General features: G+C 54.3%; 1 protein-coding gene across 10 annotated transcripts in view; it reads left to right on the top strand.

Moving 5' to 3' along the window:
* The window catches only part of PITPNM2 (phosphatidylinositol transfer protein membrane associated 2), a 157,245-nt gene that overhangs the window by 65,330 nt on the left and 68,366 nt on the right, over positions 1–23,549 (top strand). The window contains exon 1 of one of the 10 annotated variants that reach the window (XM_043901978.1): positions 6,486–7,032. The exons of 7 other annotated variants lie outside the window; for them this stretch is intronic. The gene's annotated coding sequence lies outside the window, so the exon portion shown is untranslated. Of the gene's footprint in view, positions 1–6,485; positions 7,033–14,023; positions 14,183–23,549 lie in introns of those variants that run through there. 2 more of the 10 variants (XM_043901982.1, XM_043901979.1) reach the window with 2 other exon arrangements.

Raw genomic sequence — 23,549 nt, 5'->3', positions numbered from 1 at the left:
TGTTGTGTGTATTTTACTACAATTTTTAAAATAACAGAAGAAGAAGAAAGGAAAGTACATAGTATTTTAGATAAGGAACAAAGCTACGAAATAAAAGGGAAAGTCAAGTGAGTGCTGGGGTTGGGGTGAAGTTTGAAATAAAGTGGAAGGACTTCCCTGGCAGTCCAGCGGTTCAGACTCCACAATCCAGGGCAAGGGGTGTGGGTTCGATCCCTGGTCGGGGAACTAAGATCCCACATGAGGCTCGGCATGGCAAAGAAAGAAAGAAGGGTGGTCGAGGAAAGGTTTAGTGAGGAGGGGCCCAGAGCAGACACTGCAAGGGCAGGGGCCCTGGGCAGAGGTTCCGAGGGACAAATTCCCTGAGGCGGGCAGAGCACGGCCTCCAGGTCTTCACTGTGAGTGGGGACCAGGCCACTTTGGGGCACAGGTTTGTAGGAAATCCCCCGGGCTGTCCTGTTAAGAGAAGTGGGGTTCATGTGGGAACCTAAGAGGAGGTTTCTTAGGGTGAAGGGTGAGCCGCCCAGGGCCCCTGGTCCTCGGCAGCAGTCTCTAGGTGACCCATGCCTGTTGGTGGGCTCACAGCACACGTGGAGTTATGGTTGTTTGTGGTTATGTTTAAATTTTCCTGGAGTCCCCACTGCCACCCCCAAGACATCACTGCTCCCCAACTTGGGCAGATAGGGGCTGGTGGGGTTGGCGGGGGGCGGGAAACAGAAGTGGGATGGTGGCTTGGCCAGGCTTTGGTGCGGCTTTGAAGCCGCACAGCCATCCCCTGGGCCCTTGACCTGCCCTGTCGTGGGGTGGAGTGCTGGGGGCCCCATCCTACCCTGGTCCATCTCAGAGTCTCCTGCCTCTCAGGAGGCCCATGCAGGCCAGGCCGGGAGAAGTCAGGGGCCTGGACTTCTGTCCCAATGCCCCCTTCCTTCTACCCCCACCTTGCCTTGTGCTCCTCCGGCTGAGTCTGGGTTTCAGCATCTGCAGAGTGAGAAGGTCGAACTGGAATCTGGTCTGGACTCTAGTCCAGCCCCAGTGCCAGGGCACGAGCCTGTGAGAATGGCCTCGTGCACGTGGGAAGCTGTCCCTGAGAAGCCGAGATAGCCCAGTCGGAGATCAGGGACCCCCTGTCCGTCCCCACGGGGATCCCCGCTGCCACTTTAGGAGTGCTATCCGTCCCCACGGGGATCCCCGCTGCCACTTTAGGAGTGCCGGGAGGGTCTGTTCCAATCCTCCAACTCCTGCCCGGACATTCCAGGGATGACCTCAGGAGTTGCTGGGGGAAACGGCAGGAGATGGGGTTCTAGAATAGGGGTCTGGGGCCAGGGTGGGCAGGAGGAGAGGTCAGCGGTTCAGGGCCCTACGTCATTATGGAGTCCACCGTGCCCACTCCCCAGCTGATGCCTGTTGTGTTCCCTGAGAGCCCGACTGCCCACCTTCTGTCCTTTTAGAGGGAGCCTGGGGGGCCAGGCTGCAAACAGAGGTTCGTTCCACTGCCCAGACACCTTGGGGTAAGTAGGGAGGGAAAGGGATAGAGGAAAAGACGGAGGAGCTGTGTGCTGGGCCTGGACTGTGTGTCCTGTGTTCCCAGCCTGTTAAGACCTTAGAGCTGCTCTGTCCAGAGCGATCACCAGTAGCCTCATGTGACTTCTTAATTTAAATTTAATTTTTAAAAGCATTTTTTATTTGGCTGCACCGGATCTTTCATTGTGGCATGTGGGATCTAGTTCCTGGACCAGGGATTGAACCCAGGCTGCCTGCATTGGGATCTCAGCGTCTTAGCCACTAAACCCCCAGGGAAGTCCCTTCATTTCAAGTTTAAATTAAAGTGAAATAGAATTTAAAATTCCGTTGTCCAGTCACACTGTTCACCTTCCAGGGGCTCAGTAGCCCCCAAGGCTAGCCGTGGCCCAGGCGTAGAACTTGTCTGTCATCCCAGAAAGTTCCATGAAACAACACCAGTCTCATCTCCAGAGCACCCCCTCAAGGTGGAGACTGTTTGCCCCCATTTTACAGATGAAGAAGCTGAGGCTCAGAGAAGGGAAAATGACTCACTAGTCAGGCAGCCAGTGAGTGTAGGAGAGCACTCGAACCTGGATGTGGGGATGGTGTGCACATGGGTCCTGCTGCCCAGAGGGCCACTTCCTGGGACAGAGGTGACCCAAAGCCACTCGCTGGCCACACACGCGTCTGGCACCTCTGCCTCAGGGCCAGGTGGAGCTCCCCCACTCAGGCTCCGTTACCCAGCGGGGAGCAATGCTTTAATGCAAAGGCCGAGCAAGGATTGACATTTCCATTTGGGGCCTCCCTTTGAGACCAAATCCCATAGGAGGGGCTTCAGGAAACATCACGGGGCTCTGAAAAACTCATTCTAAAAGTGAGAGAACCATAGCCAAAGGCTGGAAGCAACCCACATATCCAGTGACTCCGATGCTGTGATTCAGCCGTAAAGAGGAGTGAAGCCCTGACGCACGCTACCAAGTGGACAAACCTCGAGAGCCCGATGCAGAGTGAAAGAGACCACACACGAAGAGCCACGGAGTGTGTGATCCTATTGGTCTGAAGTGTCCAGAGCAGGTGAACCCGCAGAGACCGAGGGCAGACTGGTGGTTGCCAGGGGCCCGGGGAGGAGAGATGCGGAGTCAGTGCCCATCATGGTGGGGGGATGGGGGATGAAAATGTTCTGGAATGAGAGGTGATTGTGGCACTCCATGCCTCTGACCTGTGGGCTTTAAAATAGTAAGAATGGGACTTCCCTGGTGGTTCAGGGGTGACGGGGCTTTTCTGGTGACTCAACGGTAAAGAATCAGCCCGCAATGCGGAAGATGAGGGTTCAGTCCCTGGGTCGGGAAGAAGGAAATGTCAACCCACTCCAGGATTCTTGCCTGGAGAATCCCATGGACAGAGGAGCCAGGTGGGCTGCAGTCCATGGGGTCGCAAAGAGTCAGACACAGTTTAGCAAATAAACCACCACCACCACCAGTGGCTAGGACTTCCCTTCCAGTGTAGGGGTTGCCAAGGTCCCGCATGCCTCTCAGCCAAAAAAACCCAAAACAGAAGTGATATTATAACAAACTCAATAAAGACTTTAAAAAATGATCCACATTTTAAAAAATCTTTTAAAAAATGGTAAATTTTATGGGTGTTTTGCCACATTAAACACGAGAGAGAGGAAATGGTAGGATCTCAATGGTGCACGTATGGGATGTTCATCAGGAAATGTGTTCAGGTTTTCTGTGTGTGTGTGAACGTTTTCATGATAAAGCATGAGGGGGAAGCGAGAAAAAAATTGTGGGGAGAAAACGTTTCCCAGATCGCAGCCTTCAGAGACCGGAGCCCAGCCGGGGCCACCCCAAGGTCTGTGTGTGTGTGTCAGATGGTGCAAGGCCTCTGCCGTTGGCTGCAGTCTCTCCAGGGCCTCAATCCCGGCCGTGGGCAGCGAGGGGAGGTGGGACGTGCTTCCGTTCCCCCCGACATGCTTCCGTTCCCCCCATGGGCACAACGTTCCTGAGCTGGTATCCACGCACCTTCCCTAGCCCCTGCCGTCTTGGTGTCAAACTGCCCTGGAGTTCCAGTTGGGAGGATGGTGGGGTTGTGTCCTTTTGTGGTGAGGAGTGGAGTCCCAGAGATGGGCCTGGATGCGCCTCTGTCATGTCATCTCCAGGAGGGGAGGCTGAGACCCCAGCCCAGGCCTCCCGGTGCTCTCTCTGTCCCCATTTCTACAGCGTGGAGTGAGTGGTGTGGAGCCAGCAGCAAAGGCCAGAGCTGGGGCTGGGGTCGTGGACTGGAGCAGTGGCGGGACGGGCAGGGGCCAGTGGGAGCAGCCCAGGGTGGGGGACGGCAGGGAGGCAGAGCCACAGAGCCTCCGAGGGCTGTCTACCCAGGAGAGTTGTCCACCCTGGAAGGTCGTCCACCTTGGAGGTTTGTCCAACCAGGAGGGCTGTCTACATGGGAGTGACATCCACCCGGCACCTCGGAGTGCCTTCATCTTTCTTGCACTTCCTGCAAAAGAGGCTCCAGGTGTCGAGGTCCTCCCCTGGTTGAATGTCCCCTCATCCCACCTGAGGTTGGAAAATGTGGGTGAAACTCATGGGGAAATGTGCCTTAAGGTCTGGTGACGCTGATTTTTAGAGATGGGGAAACAGGTGGAGGTCAGAAATGCCTCCTCCAACACCAGGGCCCCAGGTGGTACCCAGGGCGTGGAAGGGGCTCTGGGCCCCATAGTCCCCAGGGAGTTTAGCCAGGCAGGCGGCAGGGCGTGAGATGAGGGGCGCAGCTTATCTTGGGGTGATGGAGCGCAGTGAACCAGGCAAGGAAGCCCTGAGCTTCCTGTCCCCTCACCCCCATCTCCTCCCAGCGGGCAGAGAGCTGCTGTCTGCCCCACTGAGTCGGGCCAGTTCCCCTTCCAGCCTGGCCGCCTCGGCCCAGAAGGCTTGGTTCGGGGGAGGCCGCACCAGAAGTGTGGGGATTGGCTCTGAGCTGACGCCTTCCCTCCGGCATAAGGTTCCTCCGCCCGCCTCGGGCTCTGCCAGCGGCTCCCCTTTCTCCATGGCAACTTAGCTCAGTGGTCCCAGTGGAGGAGAGAGAATCAATTCTCCCTCTTCCCTCCCTCTCTCTCCTCTCTCCCCACCCCTTCCTCTTGGCCTCCCTTCCTCCTTCGTCCCTGCCAGGCTCACGGCGCCTCCATCCATCCATCCAGCGGTCCATCCATCCATCCGTCCCTGGTCTCTGAGGTGCTCTGCCGTCTTCAGGCATGGGTTGCCGGCAGGGCTGTGTGCCGGGGATGGCTCCTTGAGGCCGTCAGCATGGGGAGCTCAGGGATCCTCTGCAGACCTGGGGGGCCGCGGGACCAGCCCCTGGCCGGCTCCTGTGGCACGTGGCTTCCAGCTCTGACACTTTCTCTTCCCTCTTCCCGGTCCTTACATTTTCTTCCTGAAAGGTAATGTTCTGCTAAAACTGTCAGAGCCTTCGGACGGGTTTATTAGCAAGGCAGGCTCTGTCCTGGTCACGTGGGCTGCTTGTTTTCCCTGGAGTAGCTGGGATGGAGGGGGAGAGGGAGGGAGAGGCAGGGCCCGACTCGGAGCTGGAGGGCACACAGCAGAGTTTGGGCGTGTGTGGGGTCTTTCCTCCAGGGCGGCTCTAAGTGGCCCGCTCCCACTCCTGGTGCTTGGGTCTGTGGCTGGCTGTTGCTCTTCCATTTTTCAGCCTCATCACTACACAGCATTAACAGTCTGCTTTCCTGGACTGTGGTCTGACCACAAGGGGAGGGAAAGGGAATGTGGGGGCATGCACGTGCACCCCAGATGGGACAGGGCTCCCAAGTGGCGATGGCTTGGTACAGGTTTCTCTATCTAATCGTTTCTCACCTGGAAACGGAGTTCGGTGGGGGAAATGTTTTGTCCCAGTAACCAAGCATTTCCCAGAAGATGGTGTAGTCAGGCTAATCCGGGCAGAGGGAGGGTCCTAGCTGTCTGGCTGTCCCGGGCAGTACCACTGTGTGTCTGGGACAACCCCTCAGTAGAGTGTGGCTCAGACAGAATCCTAAGACTGCTGCCCAGCGGGTTGAGGTTTTCCATTGTGTCTACCCCACTTCCAGCCATGGCATTCAGGACAGCTTCTCATAGCTCTCCAGAAAGGAATCGGTGAGATTACTCCATCCGCTGTCCGTCCCAGGGGTGGTCTTGGGATCCGTGCCCCTCTGGTTACCTCTGCCTCCTGGCAGTGGATGATGGGAAGAAAAGAACCCCTTGCTGTCAAGGAGAACATCTCTGTTGATGGAAAGTGAGGCCTGAAGAAAACAGATTTAACACCCAGTTCTTAGAAGCCACGGGTTTGAATAGTGCTTAAGAGGAAGCCCTGTGTGATCTTTAAATAGAAAGTGAATGCCAGTGACTCAGACGGAGGCTTGAAAGTTTGGTGCAGGTATCAGAGGAAATAATAGTCAGCCTGATCGTGGTCCCCACCTTGGGGGCTGAGATGGCAGGGCGCCTAGACACTCAGATATGTGTCTCAAAGTCAGGCGGTTCCTTGGTTTTGTGCTTGTTTTCAGCATTCTCTCTGGTGGACTGCGTTCAAAAACAGACAGCCTGAGGCAGGGCTCCCCCCCGGGCTGGGTCTGTGGTCGGGTCTCTTTAAACTGTGCTCCCGAAGCCCTGTTTCGCTAAGGCCGCCTTAACCCCTAAGGCCGCCTTAACCTCTGAGTCCTCCGCGTTTCCCTTTGATAATCAGATCGGTTCCTGTGGGGCGGGATGAGAAGAAGGCTTTTGTGCCTGCAGTTCTGTGCTGTATCTTGCTTTCCCTTCGCTGCGAGGCTGGCGTCTGTCACCGAGCCCCTGCCGGCATCTGGGCGCTGTGCAGGCTTCTTAATGACATTAGCCGAGTCTGGATTCTGGCCGGTTTGCTGTAAATTCTGATGGCTTTACGAGTCGTGCGATGAGGTGGGGAGGCCGTGTGCTGGTTGGGTTGGTTTGGGTTTGCTGGCGAACGGAAAATCTGATGTGACACGGGAAAGGTCAGCCCCGTGAGTGGCGGCACCCCATTCTCAGCTTGGCTCCCGGAACCCATGGGAGGTTGCAGCCGCTGGGGTTACTCGGCCTCCCCGCAAGGTGGGGTGTCTTTCACGGGTGTCCAGGGTTGGGGGGGGCAATGCTTGGGCAATCCACGTGTGTGTTTAATCAGCATGCCAGCAAGTCGGAAGGATGGCAGAGCAGGGCTGGCTTGCAGAGGGGGTGGTGTGGGGCGGGAGGGAAGCACGCTCCGCCAACCCGCCGGCTTTCATCCAGAGTGAATCCTGAGTGCTCCGTGCCAGCCTCCCCCCCTCCCTCTCCTGTCCTCCAGCACAAGGAGCCAGCCTCCTCTCTCTGACCAACCTCACAAACCGGTGCCTTACTTGAAAGCCTCGTAAAGAGCTGCAGAGGGTGTGAGAGCAGGTCGGAGAGGTGGGAGCCGTTTGGCTGCCGGTGGCTCCAGCCGCCCCAAGTGTGGAAAGCTCACTCCAGGAAAAGTGGAATAGTGGCCGTGTTGGCTGGCTTTCAGGCGGTGAGTGACTCTCTCTCTCTTCTTTAATTCGACAGGGGCCCTGGGATGCAGGGGAGGGGTCGGTGGGAAGCCTGGTGGTTCGGACAGACCTCAGGAAGCCCACAGGAGGATCTCCGCGGGGAAAGTTCTGTTTGTTTGCCCTGTGCACTGGAGTCCCCCCTTCCCAGGCTGTGTCAGGCAGGACAGGTGGTCCTGGCTCAACATCCAGGGTTCTAGAACTTGGGACCATGACCGCCTGAGAGGTTGAGACTGAGAAAATCTTAGTGGTGGCAGTTCATCTTTTTACACAAATGGCTTAAGAAATTGTGCAGGAGAACAGAAGCTCATGAACAGTCAACTCTCCCAGTCTGCTTTGCAATGTGCCTGAACATACATACACACACACGTGTGTGTGCATACACACACACATACATGCAGTCACACACATGCACACTCACACACACACACGGATACCATTTTCCCTGCTTCCATCAGGGATGCATGTACCAGCTGGCATTCTGCCCTTGATAACATGATCTCCCATAAACAGTTCCCAGTATTGATAAGATCACACAGCTGTCCTTTTCGTGCATTGCTTTTTAGCTCTGAGTCTTATGTGAGTGAGACAGACCATTTGTGTCCACTTCTGGAAAGCTCTGCCCCCCTGTCTTACCGTTCCTCTTTTCCACGTCGCCCCAGGCTTTGCTGTGTTGTCAGGTGTGTTATAGACATTAGTGTATTTGTGTCTGCAGTGGAAGCCCCAGGTGCCAGCTTTTCAGGCTGCTGAGGGTCTCAAGCTGAAAGGAAGAGGGGCTTTCAAAGAGAGGGAGTGCTCAGCTTAAGAGGTGCTGAGCCGTGAGGCCGTGTCTGCACACATGCAAGTGTGTGTGTGCCTTCCCCACGTTGTTTGTGCTTAGGCATGTTCAGCTCTGCTTTCCATCTCTCCCCACTGTCTGGTTCAGCAAACTCTGAGCCGGGGTCTTAACACCCACCTCACAGGTGCTGTCACGAATCTCATCTAATGTAACAATTTGCAACCACTGTAGGAGTGGTTGGTGGTGTCCCATTTTACAGGTGAGCAAACTGAATCTCAACCCAAGGGCCGGGAAGATCCCCTGGAGTAGGAAATGGCAACCTGCTCCAGTATTCTTGCCTGAGAAATCCCATGGACAGGGGAGCCTGGCGGGCTATATAGTCCATAGGGTCGCAAAGAGTCAGACAGGACTGAGCGACTGAGCAATAGCATAAACTGAGTTTCAGAGCAGTTGAGTAGCCCACCCTATGGCAGAGCCAGAACTCAGCTCTCTGACTCATTCATTCATTCATCAGTTACACATGCAGCCTGCTCTGCATGGGGCCCCCTGCCTCTGGGCTTTAGGATGAAGGGAAGATCCAGTCCTTGCCCCTCCAGGGAGGAGGTGCTCCATCCCAGCTGCCTAAGGAGAGAAAAAGAAAGAAGCAGAGGACAGGCCCTGGAGTGGGGAGCCCCTTACTCACCCCCGCCCACCATTCCCACCCTCTGCTCTGTAGAGAATCTTGATTCTCTGGGTGCTGATCTGCTCTCTGTTGTGCTGCGGGGGCAGCCTGGCTCACTTTCTTGTAAAAAGTAAGGCAGGGACTTTCCTGGTGGTCCAGTGGTTAAGACTCCGTGCTTCCACTGCAGGGGGCTGTGGGTTTGATTCTTTGTCAGGGAATAAAGATCCTGTGTGTCAGGCCAAATATAAATAAATGAGAGACACATGAAACGTTCTTTAGGGAAAAAAAAAAGAGTTAAGACATCGTCTTGTCATCCAGCAGTCTGCAGAGTGGGTGTGTGTGTTTTATGAGACCTTAGGTGTGGGTGGCTTAGTGTAGAAGGAGGGCCATGTACCCTAGGACACTGTGCCTCAGTTTCCTCATCTGTAACCTGGAGAGAGTGCCACCCACTTTACGTACCTCAGCATGGAAGAGAGGAATGTGAGGGTGCGTGGCAGTGAATCCCAAGAATTGGCAACGGAGGGTTGTTATCATGCATTTAGATATCCTGGTATCCTACTCTCTGATGGCTCAGAAAAGACTGTAAGCGTTTGGAGTATGTAGATATATGCATATAGATACTCAGAGAGAGAGTACACCAGTGGTAAAGCAGATGATTTAAACAGTGATTCTGGGTAGAGAGAATCTAAGAGTTTTGAGAGCTTTTCTCTAAAAGTGAACAGAATAGTGACATAACAGAGGAGTGTTTGTACCTTAAGAAGCCACATGAACAAAGCCAATGGCTGGCCAGCCCTGCAGGGGAGAGGGAGCTATGGTGGGGGAGCTTTCAGGTCGTGGCGAGGCCAGACTCTCTCGAGACAGGGCTATCCCTGAACTCGAGGGCCTCTGAGGTCGAGCTCCTCCCCAGCTCCCTCTCTGGGCTGGGCGAGGCCTTCCTGGGGCCTGAGTCTTTTCTTCCAGAGGAGGGAGCCTGCTGCTTGCCCCAGGCCTAGATGAAGTTGATGGTTTCTTGCCCGGATGCTCATTTCGCTTGGGTCCAAGCTGCAGCCTCCTTTCCCGTGCTGTCAGCCTTGTGGCCTTCCACTGAACCCCTGGCTCCAGAGAACCCCTTTCAGTAAATCTTGGCATGCTTGCTAGGAGTTTCCAGCTGTGCTGCCCGCGGGCCACCCCAGCCTCCAAGGTGAGCGTGGTGGTACCTGAGCCAGCACCCCAGCGAGTTCCGTTCCAGGTTCCCCACCTTGCTGCCATAGCAATGAAGCATGGTTTCATTCTTGCTATGATTTCATTCTCATGAAATGCTCATGAGAATGAGCATTTCTCATCAGGTCCTCCTCACCTCTCCAAGGGTCGCAGGGAGGACAGAAGGCAGCACAGAGCGGGAGTTTGGGGCTTGTTTGGGACCATCTCACACCGTCAGTTGCCCACTGCCCGCTGGGGGAATGTGGAGGTGGAAGCGGGACTGAGCCCCTTGTCCTGTCCACTCTCTACCAGCAGCATGAGACCTGGGAGATCCCCCTTGGCCTCTCCGAGCCTCAGTTTCCTGGTCTGCACAACAGGGTTAAGGATGGTGCCCTTGGGAGGCGGGAAGGACCAGGGAGGGTATGTGCGGAGCCTCGCACTCCTGGCCGGCACCTCACTCCGCCTGTCGCCCTTGTCAGGCACTTCACAGCTTTTGAGGCGTGGACACACCATTATCACCGCCTGTGGCTGTGACTGGGCTTTGTCAGGGCCGCGGCAGGCTGTGCAGACAGGGAACCGAGAACGGGGAATTCAGAACGTGCGCCAGCTGCCTGGTTTCCTTTGCCCACTGGGCCCCTGCGAACTGCATGACTAAAGTCCTACCTTGGGACTACAGGTTCCTGGATGGGGAGACTGGGAGGTGGGAGCTGCCTGGAGAGACAGGAGGAGCAGAAGCCACATGGACCCGGCGTTGAGTCCTGGCTGTGAGACCTGGCAGAAGTCACTCAATGCCACCAGCCTGAGTTGTGTTCTGTGCAGGACAAGAGTGATCGTCGTGCCAAGGGCAGTGGGTGAGAACGGGCCAATAGAAGGAGCGAGATGATGCCAGGGATTGCTTTATAGGGCTCTCCTCCAGGGCAGGACTCAAGAGAAGGATTAGTTTCAAATAGCCACTCTGTACCAAAGGTCATTCGAGGATCGGGGCCAGGTCAGCTGCTGCTTTACATGTTCCCAAATGTTCGGAGAGCCAGTGCTGTGCCATGGCCAGCAGGAGCTTCCGTCAGAGGTGTGGTCACTCAGCTGCCTGCGGCTTAGAAGATGAAGGCCTGGGCCTCGCCAGCCAGCTGAGGGCACAGGGCCCCAGCAGTGTCGCTGGTAGAGAAACCAAGGCACAGGGAGCGTGTCTCATTGCTGGAGCCGGATGTGGCCACAGTGCCAAGGAGGGGCCTCCCCAGACCCAGAAAGAGAGCAGGGAGCAGAATCTATGCTTGAATCACCTCCTAGCCACTTCCCCCTGGGGGTAAGAGGGTGGCTTGAAGCTGCTTGTAGCCCTCTGCCCTCCCGGGCAGCAGCCTACGCACTGGGGATTCCCGGTCAGGCCCAGAAGATGGGGAAATCGGCACAGAGACCCAGAGGGGTTCTCTTGAGTACTCCAGAGCCAAGCTGGGCTGGGCTGGGCAGCCCCAGGGTCAGGGAAGAGTCCCCCTTCCTCTGCACACTGGCCCCTGCTCCCTTCCACCTACCCCCTCCCTTCACAGCTGTGGAGAGACCTCCCTGGTGACAAGGTGATGTTCCTTCTGCAAAGCAGCGGCACGAGTCATCACATTCTTGGGCTGGTTCTTGCCCCACAGCCAATGTGGGCTGGGCTGGTGCCTGAAGGGTCTTGTCGATGCTGGGCCCTTAGAGGTGTACCCCCTACTGGTCCTGGCTGAAGAACCAGTTGGTCCTGTGTGGTCATTTTTGTTGTTGTTGTTGTCTTTTTTTAAAAAAAAAAATAAATTTACTTTTTGGCAGTGCTGCCCAGCATGTGGGATCCTAGTTTCCTGACCAAGGATCAAACCCATGCCCCCTACATTGGAAGCATGGAGTCTTAACCACTGGGCCCCAGGGAGGTCCCCGGGCGGTCATTTAGCAGGCAGGGCTGCCTCGTGTGCAGCCCGAGGAGGAGATACTGCCCAGTGCTGCTGGGAGAAGAGCGTCTGTGCCATGGACAGCTGTGCTCCTTCTAACCACCCAGCAGTCCGCGAGGACTCGAGTACGGCAGCCAGTGGGAGGGTTCCTTCCTGGGCCTGGCCAGTGCCACATTCCTCGGAGCCGCCTGGCCTGGGTGCTCTGTGAGACATGTCTCTGCAGGCAGTTGACAGCAGCAAGTGCCTTTCAGGAGGGCACCAGGGGCCCCCTATCAGTTGCAGCAGGCAGGTCGTTCATTTCAGAGCACACACTCTCTAGTTGTGGTGGGCAGGCTTAGTTGCTCTTCAGCACATGGGATCTTAGTTCCCCGACCAGGGATCGAACCCGCGTCCCCTGCGTTGGAAAGTGGATTCTCAGCCCCTGGGCCACCGGGAAAGTCCCAGGAATCTTGATTTTGAACAAGCTCATGAGACATTTCTAAAGCAGCTCATCCCTGTACCTCAGTTGCAGAGATGCTGCACTTGGTCATGGCAAAGCCCTTTGAGCACCGACTTCATCAGTGCCGTGATGGCCCTAACTTTGCCCCTTGGCATGGCAGCATCCAGAGAGCTGGGAGGGGGGAGAGCCCCTCCTCCTCACAGGGGTTTGCTGATGCTCAATTGTCTGAGCTCCCTTACCCAACAGGAGGCCAGGGAAACCCCAATCTCAGTCCCGGAGCTCCCAGAAGTCTCGGCCAGCTCCCCATCCCCCAATGAGAGGTTCTCCAAAAATGGAGACAGATAAGGGATGCTGAGCCAAAGGTCAGCGTGGAGGTCTAGCATCTCTCACCAGAGAAACTGCAGTGGCTGGGACTTCCCTAGAGGTCCAGTGCTTAAGACTCAGGGCTCCCAATGCAAAGGTCACGGGTTTGATCTCTGGTCGGGGAAATAAGATCTCACATGCTACATGACATGGGCAAACATTTTTTAAAAAGAGAAGGAATGGCGGTGCTTTGCCTAGGCCTGTGCTTCTGGTGCTGACTTGGGGCTGGTGCCCCTGAGAACTCCGGCACGGCTGGGCTGGCCTGACTGAGTGTGGGGGCATGGAACAAGCTGTCTAGACACCAGCATGGGGAGCGCAGAAAGGCCGTGTGGCCGCACGTCCAGCAGCCACTTCCCCTCAAGTGTCTTCATAGCAGACAGAGAGGGGATTTTCATGGCCTCGCATGGGCTCCTCAAGTGACCTTACCTAATTGGGCTGCAGCCGTGGTGAGAGCCTGGTGACAGGCGTGCTCTGTCCTGCTGAGCTCAGCTGTCACCCTCCCGGCCAGGATGCCGTTCCCTTCTCCTGAAGGCTCCCAGCGCAAGGGGACACTGGGTGACGCCCACGTGGTCAGCTCCGGCTACGTCCTGTTTCCTGATGCTGCAAACCAGTGAACCAGTGTCCCAGAGCTGCCATGACAATAGACCTCAGGCTGGGTGGTTTAGAACCACAGAGATGTATTGTTTCTCCGTTCTGGAGGTCAGAAGTCCGAAATCAAGGTGTCGGCAGGGCTGTGCTCCCTCCGAAGATTCTAGGGGAGGATCCCTGCTGGCTTCTTCCAGCTCCTGGTGGCCCCAGGTGTTCTTTTTTTTTTTCTTCCCCAGGTGTTCTTGATTTGTGGCTGTGTCTCTCCGATCTCTCTGTGTCCACATGGTCATCCCCTCTGCATGTCCTCCCCCTGTGTCCTCTCCTCTTCTTATAAGGACGCCTCTTCATTGGATTTTGGGTTCATCCTAAACCCAGGATGATCTCCTCTCAAGATCCTTAACTAGATCTGAAAAAGCCCCTATTTCCAAATCAGGTCACATTCTGAGGTTGCCGGTGTACACAAATTTGGGGGGACGCACTGCCATCCACTCCACCCAGCAGGCAGAGTGGCAACAGGTACAGGGCAGGTCTGTTGCGCTGGCAGGGGGAGCAGTAGTCTGGCAGGGGGTCCCAGGAAACAGATCTGGGGCTTTTAGCTGCCTCAGGCTCGGTTGTCAGCTAGGGCGGCTTTGCCTCTGAGAGTAGAATCAGAGCCCAGGGCACAGGAGGTGATGTGATGGCCAGTGGGGAGTGTGGGTAACTACCCTGGAGAGGGTGTGCCACTTGGACACCTGTTTTGTTTTTTTTTTTTAAGGTTGGATTTGTTTATTTATATATTTATTTTAAATTTATTTTATTATTTTTGGCTGCACTGGGTCTTCGTTGCTGCACATGGGCTTTCTTTAGTTGCGGCGATCGGGGGGTTACTCTCTAGTGGTGTGCGGGCTTCTCATTGCGGTGGTGTCTCTTGTTGCAGAGCACGGGCTCTCGGGCACACGGGCTTCAGTCGTTGCAGCACAGTCTCAATAGTTGTGGCTCCTGAGCTTAGTCATTTTGTGGCGTGTGGGATCTTCCCGGACCAGGGCTCGAACCCCCTGTCCCCTGTATTGGCCTGCAGAGTCCCAACCACTGGACCACCAGAGAAGTCCTGGAATGCCAGCTTTATGCTGTCCTGGGCAAGAAAAGCTAAACAAGGTTCTGAAGAGCTTCAGGACCAGATGAGTCCCAGGGAGACAGACTGCTTGACATAAGAGCCCTCCAGCAGGACCTTGTAGGGGTGAGTGTCCCGTCCTGGGAGGTGCTTTTCCAGCCCTCAAAGAACTGGTATTGCACACAGTATCCGAGTCCCCATCCCCTGAGCTCAGAGCCAGAGACAAGGCAGCACCAGCCCCGGACCCCTGGCTCATGGGTCTGCAGGGGGAGGAGTGCTCCCACATGCTGCCATCGACTCCTCTGCAAAGCCCAACCACCCCCCTTCCCTGATGTGCCGTCCCACCCCACTGGCTTCTGCAGCCGGGTCTCCCTCCCTCAATCTCTCTGCAAGCTCCACATCCTGCCGGCTTGCCCAGGAACCTTGTCCAGGGGCTGGCTGGACACCCTGCCTGCCCCCGACTCTGCCTCTCTGAGTGCCAAGCCCTCACGGGGTACTACACTGCGGGGGCACAGTGTGGAGTGGTCATCTAGGTGCTTGGCACCTGCAAGAGCCTTCATCCCCGTGTGTCCAGGGCCTGTCCCAGACAAGATGCACTGAACACATCTCAGCCAGGAGGGGATGCTGGTCTCCACAACTGCAGGCACACCAGGATGCTTTTGGAGAACATAAGGTCCAGCCCTGCCATGACCTCCTGCAGACCTTGGGTGTATCCCTGTCCCTCAAAGGGCCCTGTGTCCCCATCCGCTAAGGAGCAATGGATCCTGCTGCTGTGTGAAACCCTTTCTGTGTCTTCTAGGAACTTCTTAGGAACTTCTAGGAACTGCTTATGTCCAGGGGTGATGGAGGGGACCCTGCCACGGTGCCATGCATTCCCCTTTGCCAGGACCAGGTGGCCTGTGCCTGCCTGGCTGCTGGCATCTTGGCCACCTGTCTGCATCCCTGCCCACACCTGTGATGTCCCTTAGATGCTCCTGCTCAGAGAGAAGTAATAGGCTCAGTGATGGAAGTCACTGTTAGCTCCCAGCCCTGCCCAGGGTTCCTGTCCTCTGGAGCCACCTGCCTCATCCTCAGCAGCTTAATTTTTTTAAAATTGAGATTCACATAACATAAAACTGTTTCTAAAGTATACAATTCAGTGGCATTTAGTACACTCATGATGTTGTACAGTCATTTCTGTCTAGTTCCAAAATATTTTCATCACCCCCAAAGAAAACCCAGTACCCAATTCTGGGGCTTTTCCTCCCTTTTCTGTTTTATTTTAAAATCATGAAAAGTACACATAACACACATAAAATACATGTAACAGGCTTCCCTCATAGCTCAGTTGGTAAAAAAATCCACCTGCAATACATGAGACTGGAATTTGACCCCTGGGTGGGGAAGATCCCCTGCAGAAGGAAATGGCAACCCACTGCAGTGTTCTTGCCCGGAAAATCCCAGGGACAGAGGAGCCTGGTGAGTGAGAGTCCACGGGGTCGCAAAGATCAGGCACGACAGCGATTAAACCACCACCACATATAACAAAATTGGCCATTTTAATCATTTTTAAGTGTGTGGTTCAGCCGCTAAATACATTCACATTCTCGTGCAACCATCACCACCATCCATCTCCAGAACTCTTTTCTTTCCCTGAGCTGAAACCCTGTCCCCATTAAACACTAAGCCCCCACTCCCCCACAGCCCCTTTCTGTCTCTATGCATCTCTCTGGGTGCCTCATAGAAGTGGAATCATATACTACTTGTTCTTTTGTGTCTGGGTTATTTCACATAGCATCATGTCTTCCATGTTGTAGCATGAGTTAGAATTTCCTTCCTTTTTAAGACTGAATAACATTCCATTGTATGGATCGACCACATTTGGTTATCACTTCATCCATCAATGGACACTTGGATTGCATCCACCTTTTGGCTATTGTGAGTCCAAACCTGGGGCTTTTTTTTTTCCTTTTTTCATTTCTTTTATTACAGTATAATTGCTTTACAATGCTGTGTTAGTTTCTGCTTCACAACGTCATGAGTCAGCGATATGTATACATATATCCCCTCCCTCGTGAGCCTCCCCTCCACCCCACCCCCGACCCAATCCATTCCACCCGTCTAGGTCATTACAAAACATCAAGCTGAGCTCCTTTTTGAGAGTCTAATGAGAAAAGTACAGGGCGGGGGGGGGGGGGGGGGTCTGACTAGGCTGTCAGTTTCCCAGTACATGCTCCCACCCTCCTTGGTCCATAATTAGCTCCAGACCCCTGAGCCCAGGCCCCCGGGGAAAGACAATCCTTCAAGAATGTCCTATGCTACCTGTACCTTCCTTTCTGAGCCATGCTGTCTTCCCTGCCCTTAGGCCCCAGTTTCTCCTCCAGACAAATCAGAGCTTAGCTTCCTGAGGACCTCAGCCCTCACTGGGGCCAGCTGGGCTTCCCCGAGTTCTGACTCGCCAAGTGACCTTGGGCATGTCACTTCCCTTCTCTGAACCCTCGCCTGTCATCTGTCAGAGAGACGTGATAACCTGTGATTGCCACTCCTGTGGTACCAGCTCCTTGGAAAAACGCCCTACATGACTGTTCCCATCCTTGTCCTCCCCTCTCTACTGCCAACTCTTTCCCCCCTTTCATTCCACCCACAGAGGGGTTTTCTGAGTACCTGCTTTGGGTGGACTGGGGCTGCCCAGGAGAGGGGACTTTGAGCTGCCTTGGAGGGATGACCAGAGTATCAGGCTGAGGCGAAGAGTTCAGTTGTCCAGAAGGAGGTGCCCAGTGCCCCAGCATCATCTTATTTAATCCCGCCTAACCCCGTGCGGTGGATGATGTTCCTACAAACCGGTGAACTGAGGCCTGGAGGGGTTGAATGACTGGCTCAAAGACAGAGCTTAAATTTGAACTGAAGTCCATCTGTGCCAAAGCGAGTCTTCCCCACCGCATCTTGCTGCCTCCGACTAGCTTTGTTTGTTTGTTTCACCACCTCGTTTTATTTTATTTTCTGCAGGGTGGGGATTTGGTGCCTGCCCCCGCCGCCCCCACCACCCCCAAGCCTGCTGTTCCGTTCAGGGCTGTCGGGTGCCTCCTCCCTCCCCACCCTGTTGACATGGGGCTGTTGCTGGGCTGGTTTTGTTTTTGACCCAGTCAGCCTGGCAGGGAAGTGGCGGGCTGTGTGCAGAGCTTCCAGAAATAGCCCCAGGCTCCCCGCCAAAGATAGAAGAGCCAGACTGTGTGCGATGGGCTTGGACCGGTTAAGATGACTCAGTTCCCCGCACCCCAGCCACCCCCTCTCCTTCTTGCCCTCCCCTCCAGCTCACCAGCCCTGCGCCTCCCCCAGCCCGGGCCACCGGATGCAACTTCACATCCCTGTGTCCCTAAGGTGGCCTTACTCCCATGAGTGCCCAGAGCCTGGTAAGGGCTGCCAGCTTCAGGATGCCAGCTTGGGTGGGTAACCCTGGGCTCAGAATCAGGGGTTCTTGTTCCCTCCCTGTGAACTAACTTGCCTGGTTTGACCTTGACCAAGTCCCTTTGGACTGCAAGGATATCAAACTAGTCAATCCTAAAGGAAAGTAGTCCTGAATATTCATTGGAAGGACTGATGCTGAAGCTCCAATATTTTGGCCACCTGCTGTGAAGGTCTTTCCTTTTCATTAGAAAAGACCCTGATGCTGGGAAAGATTGAGAGCAGGAAGAGAAGGGGACGACAGAGGATGAGATGGTCGGATGGCATCACTGACTCAATGGACATGAGTTTGAGCAAGTTCTGGGAAATGGTGAAAGACAGGGAGGCCTGCCATGCTGCAGTCCATGGGGTCACAAAGAGTTGGACATGACTGAGCGACTGAACTGACTGAAGTCCCCGTCAGTCTCTTGGCTGCAGTCTTCCAACAGAAGATGCGGAGAGGGCATCTGTCTGCCTGCCTCTTGTCATCATGCAGGCAGGGGTCCCAGCCGGTGGTGGGATGGTTGGTGAGGACAATATTGATGAGTTACTTCCTCTACTCCTGACTACTGTGAGTGTGAGGATATAGGTCAGAGGGAAGCCCTCCCTTAGCAGGGCTGTCTCAGCATTACCATCGCCATCATCATGGTACTAATGGCAGCTGCTACTGTTCCTTGGGTGTTGTGTGTTGGGCATTGTTTCTCATTTTTAAAGGCATTTAACAATTTTTTGTTTATTTATTTATTTTGGCTGCGCTGGGTCCTCGTTGCTGTGCATGGGGGTTTTCTTTAGCTGTGGCGAGCGGGGGCTACTTTTCATTTTGGTGCTTGAGCTTCTTACTGCGGTGGCTTCTCTTGTTGCAGAGCATGGGCTCTAGATCACAGGCTTCCGTAGTTGTGGATCACAGGCTCAGTTGCTTCGGACCTTCTTGGAGTCGGGATCGAACCCATGTCCCCTGCACTAGTATGCAGATTCTTAACCACTGGACCACCAGGGAAGTCCCCATTCATAGTCTCTTAATTTATTCCCCGCCCCCACCTCTGCCGGACTGCCCTACGGGATGTCTATGACATTGGACCTACATCTATAAACGGAAGAACTGAGGCTCCGAGAGTTGGAGTAAATTGCCAAGACCCAGTGAAGGGTGGAGCCGCTGTGGGGATCCTGGTCTGGCTTCAAAGCTGGGCTCTGCCTTTGATGTCTTACCCCTCCTCCTAGGTACGCTCGTCCCTGCTCCTGGTTCCCTCTCCAGGCTGTGAGCCCAGTCTCTTGGGGCTGCCCAGAACCAGCAGCTCGAAGGTTCTGTCTGTGTTCACCCGGGGAACCTGGAATAGGACAGAGACCCACTAAGGCTTGGCCTCAAAAGAGAGCCTGGGGGCATAAGGGCATCTCTGGGACTGAAGAGGCTGCCCTTTTAATACCACCCTTGTTTAGTTATTTATGGGAGTAGAGTTGCTTTACAATGTCATGTTAGTTTCTGGTGTATGGCAAAGTGATTTGGTTAAACATACGTGTATATGTGTGTGCATGCATGCTAAAGTCACTCCAGTCATGTCCAACTCTTTTCGACCTTATGGACTGTAGACCACCAGGCTCCTCTCTCCATGGGATTCTCTAGACAAGAATAGTGGAGTGGGTTGCCATTTCCTACATCAGGGGATCTTTCCGACCCAGAGATGGAACTTAAGTCTCCTGCATTGGCAGGCAGGTTCTTTACTAGTGCCACCTGGGAAGCCCCGTATACATACATATATGTGTGTGTATATATATATACACATATTCTTTTTCATATTCTTTCCCATTATGGTCTAATACAAGATATTTAATATAGTTACCTGTGTTGTACAGTAGGACCTTGTTGACTGTTTTTGCTATTCTCAAACTCAATTTATCCCTCTCCCACACCCAACACCCTTTATTTTACTTATTTTATTTTTTAAATCATTTCCTGTCTGCGCTCAGTCTTCCTTGCCATGGGTGGGCTCTTCATTGTGGCACGGGGACTTTTAGTTGCCCCATAGCATGTGAGATCTTAGTTCCCTGACCCAGGATCAAACCCAAGTCCCCTGCATTGGAAGGCAGATTCTTAACCACTAGACCATCGGGGAGGCCCCCCCTTTTTATTCTGATCATTGAAGCAACTTCACAAACACCGGGGGCCCCGAGGGCTCCTTCCCTATCCTTGAAGCACCAAGAAGGCCGGATCGGGGCCTGCATCATGGTTTGCCTCCACGCCTGCTGCTGGTGTGATTATATTTATATGCATCGCCGTGTGTGTTTATGCGTGTACACCTTTGTTTTTGCTTGGTGACTGGTCTCCTTGTGTAGTGTCCCCAGGGTCAGGGCCCGGCAGGTGTTAGGGGCAGGAGGCTTGTGACTCTGATCGGGACTTTGCCGGCTTCGGGATGAGCCAGGGCTGACAGTCAGTTGTTTCCCTGGTTTGTGATGAAAAACACTGACGTGCAGAACCGCAATTCCTTATCCTCAATTCCAAACTCCAGCAAGCTCTGAAAAGCAAACACTTTTTCATAACTCATTTGGCAGCAAACTCCCGCCTGAACCGAGGTGAAGCTATTTATAGTCCAAGTGGGGCTATTTATAGCCCTTACGTATTCTGGGTTCACTTATTTCACTGCAGAAATGTCCACGGAGTTGATTATTGGATGCTGCTGAAATATGCAGCGTTACCATCTAACGTGTGGGGAGCTCTGAATTCTTTAATGCATCTGGCCCCAAGGATAAACCTGCTTTTGTTAGGGTTACAATTAGTCCCTGCCCCAGCACCTTCAGTGTCCCTCCCAGTGGGTCTCTTTCCTGATGCCACCCACAGGGACCTCCAGGACTCCACCTAGCACCACCAGCAGTGCCCAGGAGATAGACATTTTTATGATCGCCATGGGTGATGGAACACATCCTTATTGCCAGGCATACTGTGGGCTTTTCTCTGCACGTATGTCTGACCCTTCTCTTTGGATGTATTATTACCACCCCCTCCCCTTTACAGATGAGTGAGATTTATATATCTTATCTAAGGACAGAAAAGAGAAAGTGCCAGGGCTCAGACTTGCCCTTCCATCTTGCTGGGAGGGAGCATGGGGACATAGCATACTGCATTTGTAGGCAAAGCACGTTGAAATGGGGAGGAGGCAAGCAGATGGTTCCCAGGTGGGAATGGAGGGGAGCAGACAGATGCGAGCCGGGCCCTTCCCCAGGCAGGGAGGAGGGGGGAGAGCCAGGAGATGCTCTGTGCTGCAGGGCCTCCCTGGGGCCCCACCACCCACCCCCTGCTGCAGCTCCTGCTTCTCAGATAGTCCTTTTGTACGCGCACCTGTGCCATCTCCTTACCTTGCCTGCTCGCGGCAGCTGGCGGCTGCGAGCACTCAGAGCCGCTCGCCCCCGTGTCTCTTCTGCAGTGCTGGCTGAAGCTGCGGGTGCACAAGGAGCGGGCATAACTCTGCTCCAACCCCATCTGCCTGCCCTTCTTGGGGACCAGCTCTCCCCGTAACCTTCAGGAGCTCCATCGCATCTGGGAGCATTGGCAGGCTCCAAAGTCCCCGAGTGCATGCTCCCCAATGTGCAAGCTCTTTCCCACACCTCCCACCATCCTGTGGTGACCCAGGGACCCCCTCGCCACCTGCCCGCTGTGGCAGTCCTGCTTGAGAGCCTTTGCTGGACCTCTTGCCCACCAGGAGCGCCTCCCGCCACAGCCCAGCCAAGCCACACCTGCCCCGAGGCGTCATAGTGCAGGGAGAGAGTGAATCCCAGGAGGGCTGCCGTTTCCTGATCTGCAGAGTGGGCTCGGAACAGCTGCCCTCCCTGAGCTGTCAGTGAACAGGCTTTAGGGCAGGTGCCTGAGATAGTATGTACTTTGGCATGAGCCCCACTAGCAGGGACTTGATTCTTACCTACCTAATGGGGTCAGAAAGTTCCTCTGTGCCGCCATGGACTTGAAAGCAACTGTGGCCCCTTGTGGAGAACTTAGGGTTGAGAGGCTAGGGCTGTGCCCTGGCTCCCTAGAAGGAGAGGAGGGAGGGACAGATAGATGGATGGACGCATGTGCGTGTGGATGTATGGGTGGATGTGTGCATGCATGCTTGATAGCTGATGCATGCATGGGTGGATACTTGAATGCATGTGTGGATGGATGAATGGATAGATGGGTAGGTGATAGGTGAATAGATGCATTGAAGATTGATGCATTGATGGGTGGATAAACAGATCAACTCCTTGCCCCTCTCTGGGCCTTATTTTTTGTTGGCTGCACTGCATGGCATATGGGATCTTAGTTCCTCAACCAGGGGTCAAACCCTAGCCCCCTGCAGTGGAAGCATGGAGTCTTAACCGTTGGACTGCGAGGGGAGTTCTCTGTGGGTCTTAAGTTCCCATCTATACAGTGATGGGGTTAGGTAACAAGTTCCCCTTCAGTGTCTGAGTTCTGTGATCCCATTGGTGTCAACCTAGCACCCTTAAAGACCCCTGCGCTACCCCATGCCCCTGTAAGGAGCACCATGTCTGTACCCTGGGCTCTGGAAACTTTTCTCGGTTGTACTTTCCACCGCCCATCTGGTGTTCCCTGTGCTGACCTCAGCCCCAGCCTTCATCCTCTCCCTGAATGTGTACTGTTTGGACTCTGCATGTCTATTTGACCACCCTAGTTGGAGGTGCAGGTGTATTTTCTTCTGACATATATATATGTATATATATAAAACAAGGGCTTCCCTGGTAGCTCAGACAGTAAAGTGTCTGCCTGCAATGCGGGAGACCTGGGTTTGATCCACAGGTCAGGAAGATCCCCTGGAGAAGGAAATGGCAACCCTCTCCAGTACTCTTGCCCGGAAAATTCCATAGATGGAGGAGCCTAGTAGGCTACAGTCCATGGGATCGCAGAGAGTCGGACATGACTGAGCAACTTCACTGGTTCATATATAACAAAACCGTTTGTTTATTTGTGGTGGGAGATTGTATGTCCATTCAGGCGAAACCATTGAGTGAACAGTGGGTGAAAGCATTCTTACATAGAAGGGAGCGGCGCCCCTGGGATTTGGGCAGCACTGTGGTAGCATCAGGAGCATCCACAGGAGAGGACACGAGGTCTCTGGTTCTTGGAGGACTCACAGTTTTGTGCGGAAAATGAGATCTTGAAGCAGCCCAGGTGTGAAGTGGGAGTATCCACAGTAACACACGTCCTTCGTGCAGGGAGCTTGGTAGAGGGAAAGGGCACTGGCTGAGGAGACTCTGGGCTAGCAGTGGCTTTATCAACAAGGCGGGGCTCCCCAGACCAGCTGGGGACCTCCTTGCATGAGGTTGCTCCATCCCTAGTTTATCCAAGCCCTTGAGTGCCAGGATACAGAGCTCAAGTGTTCTCTGGTGAATAAAGGTGAATTTTTAAAATTTTTGTTAATTGATTGACGTATTATTGGCTGGGGTCATTGCTGCTGCTCCAGGGCTTTCTCCAGTTGGGGCGAGTGGGGGCTACTCTCCAGTTGGGGCGCTCAGGCTTCTCACTGTGGTAGCTTCTCTCGTTGCAGAGCACAGGCTCTAGGCACTCGGGCTCAGTAGTTGTGGTACACAGGCTTAGTTGCCCGAGGCATGTGGGATGTTCCTGGATCAGGGATTGAACCTGTGTTCCCTGCATTGGCAGGCAGACTCTGTCCAGTGGTTACTGGACAGCTAGGGAAGTCCTAAAAGTGATTTCGTGACAATTTTAAGCAGGAAGGTGACACAGTCAGTCCCCCTCTCTTACAGTATGCTGTGGGACCTCTGCTAAAGAAACAAACAGGGACTTCCCTGGTGGTCCAGGGGCTGAGAACCCATGTTCCAAATGCAGGGGGGCATGGGTTCAATTCCTGGTGGGGGAACTGGATCCCACATGCTGTAAGAGTTTACATGCCACAACTAAGACCTGGCACAACCAATAAATATAAAAATTAAAAAAAAAAAAAGAAACAAACAAACAAATACAGGGTAATATAGAAAATGCACCCATGGTTGGTGCTCTGAGCCCTGGGGACCTAAGAGATGGGATGCTGGCTCAGCAAAAACGGGGTGGCTGCCAAGGCATTTTGGATAAAAT

This window comes from Cervus elaphus, chromosome 5 (assembly GCF_910594005.1).
Source record: "Cervus elaphus chromosome 5, mCerEla1.1, whole genome shotgun sequence".
Classification (NCBI taxonomy): Eukaryota; Metazoa; Chordata; class Mammalia; order Artiodactyla; family Cervidae; genus Cervus; species Cervus elaphus.
The sequence above is the reverse complement of the archived record's forward strand: the minus strand, read 5'-3'. Positions and strand labels throughout refer to the sequence as shown.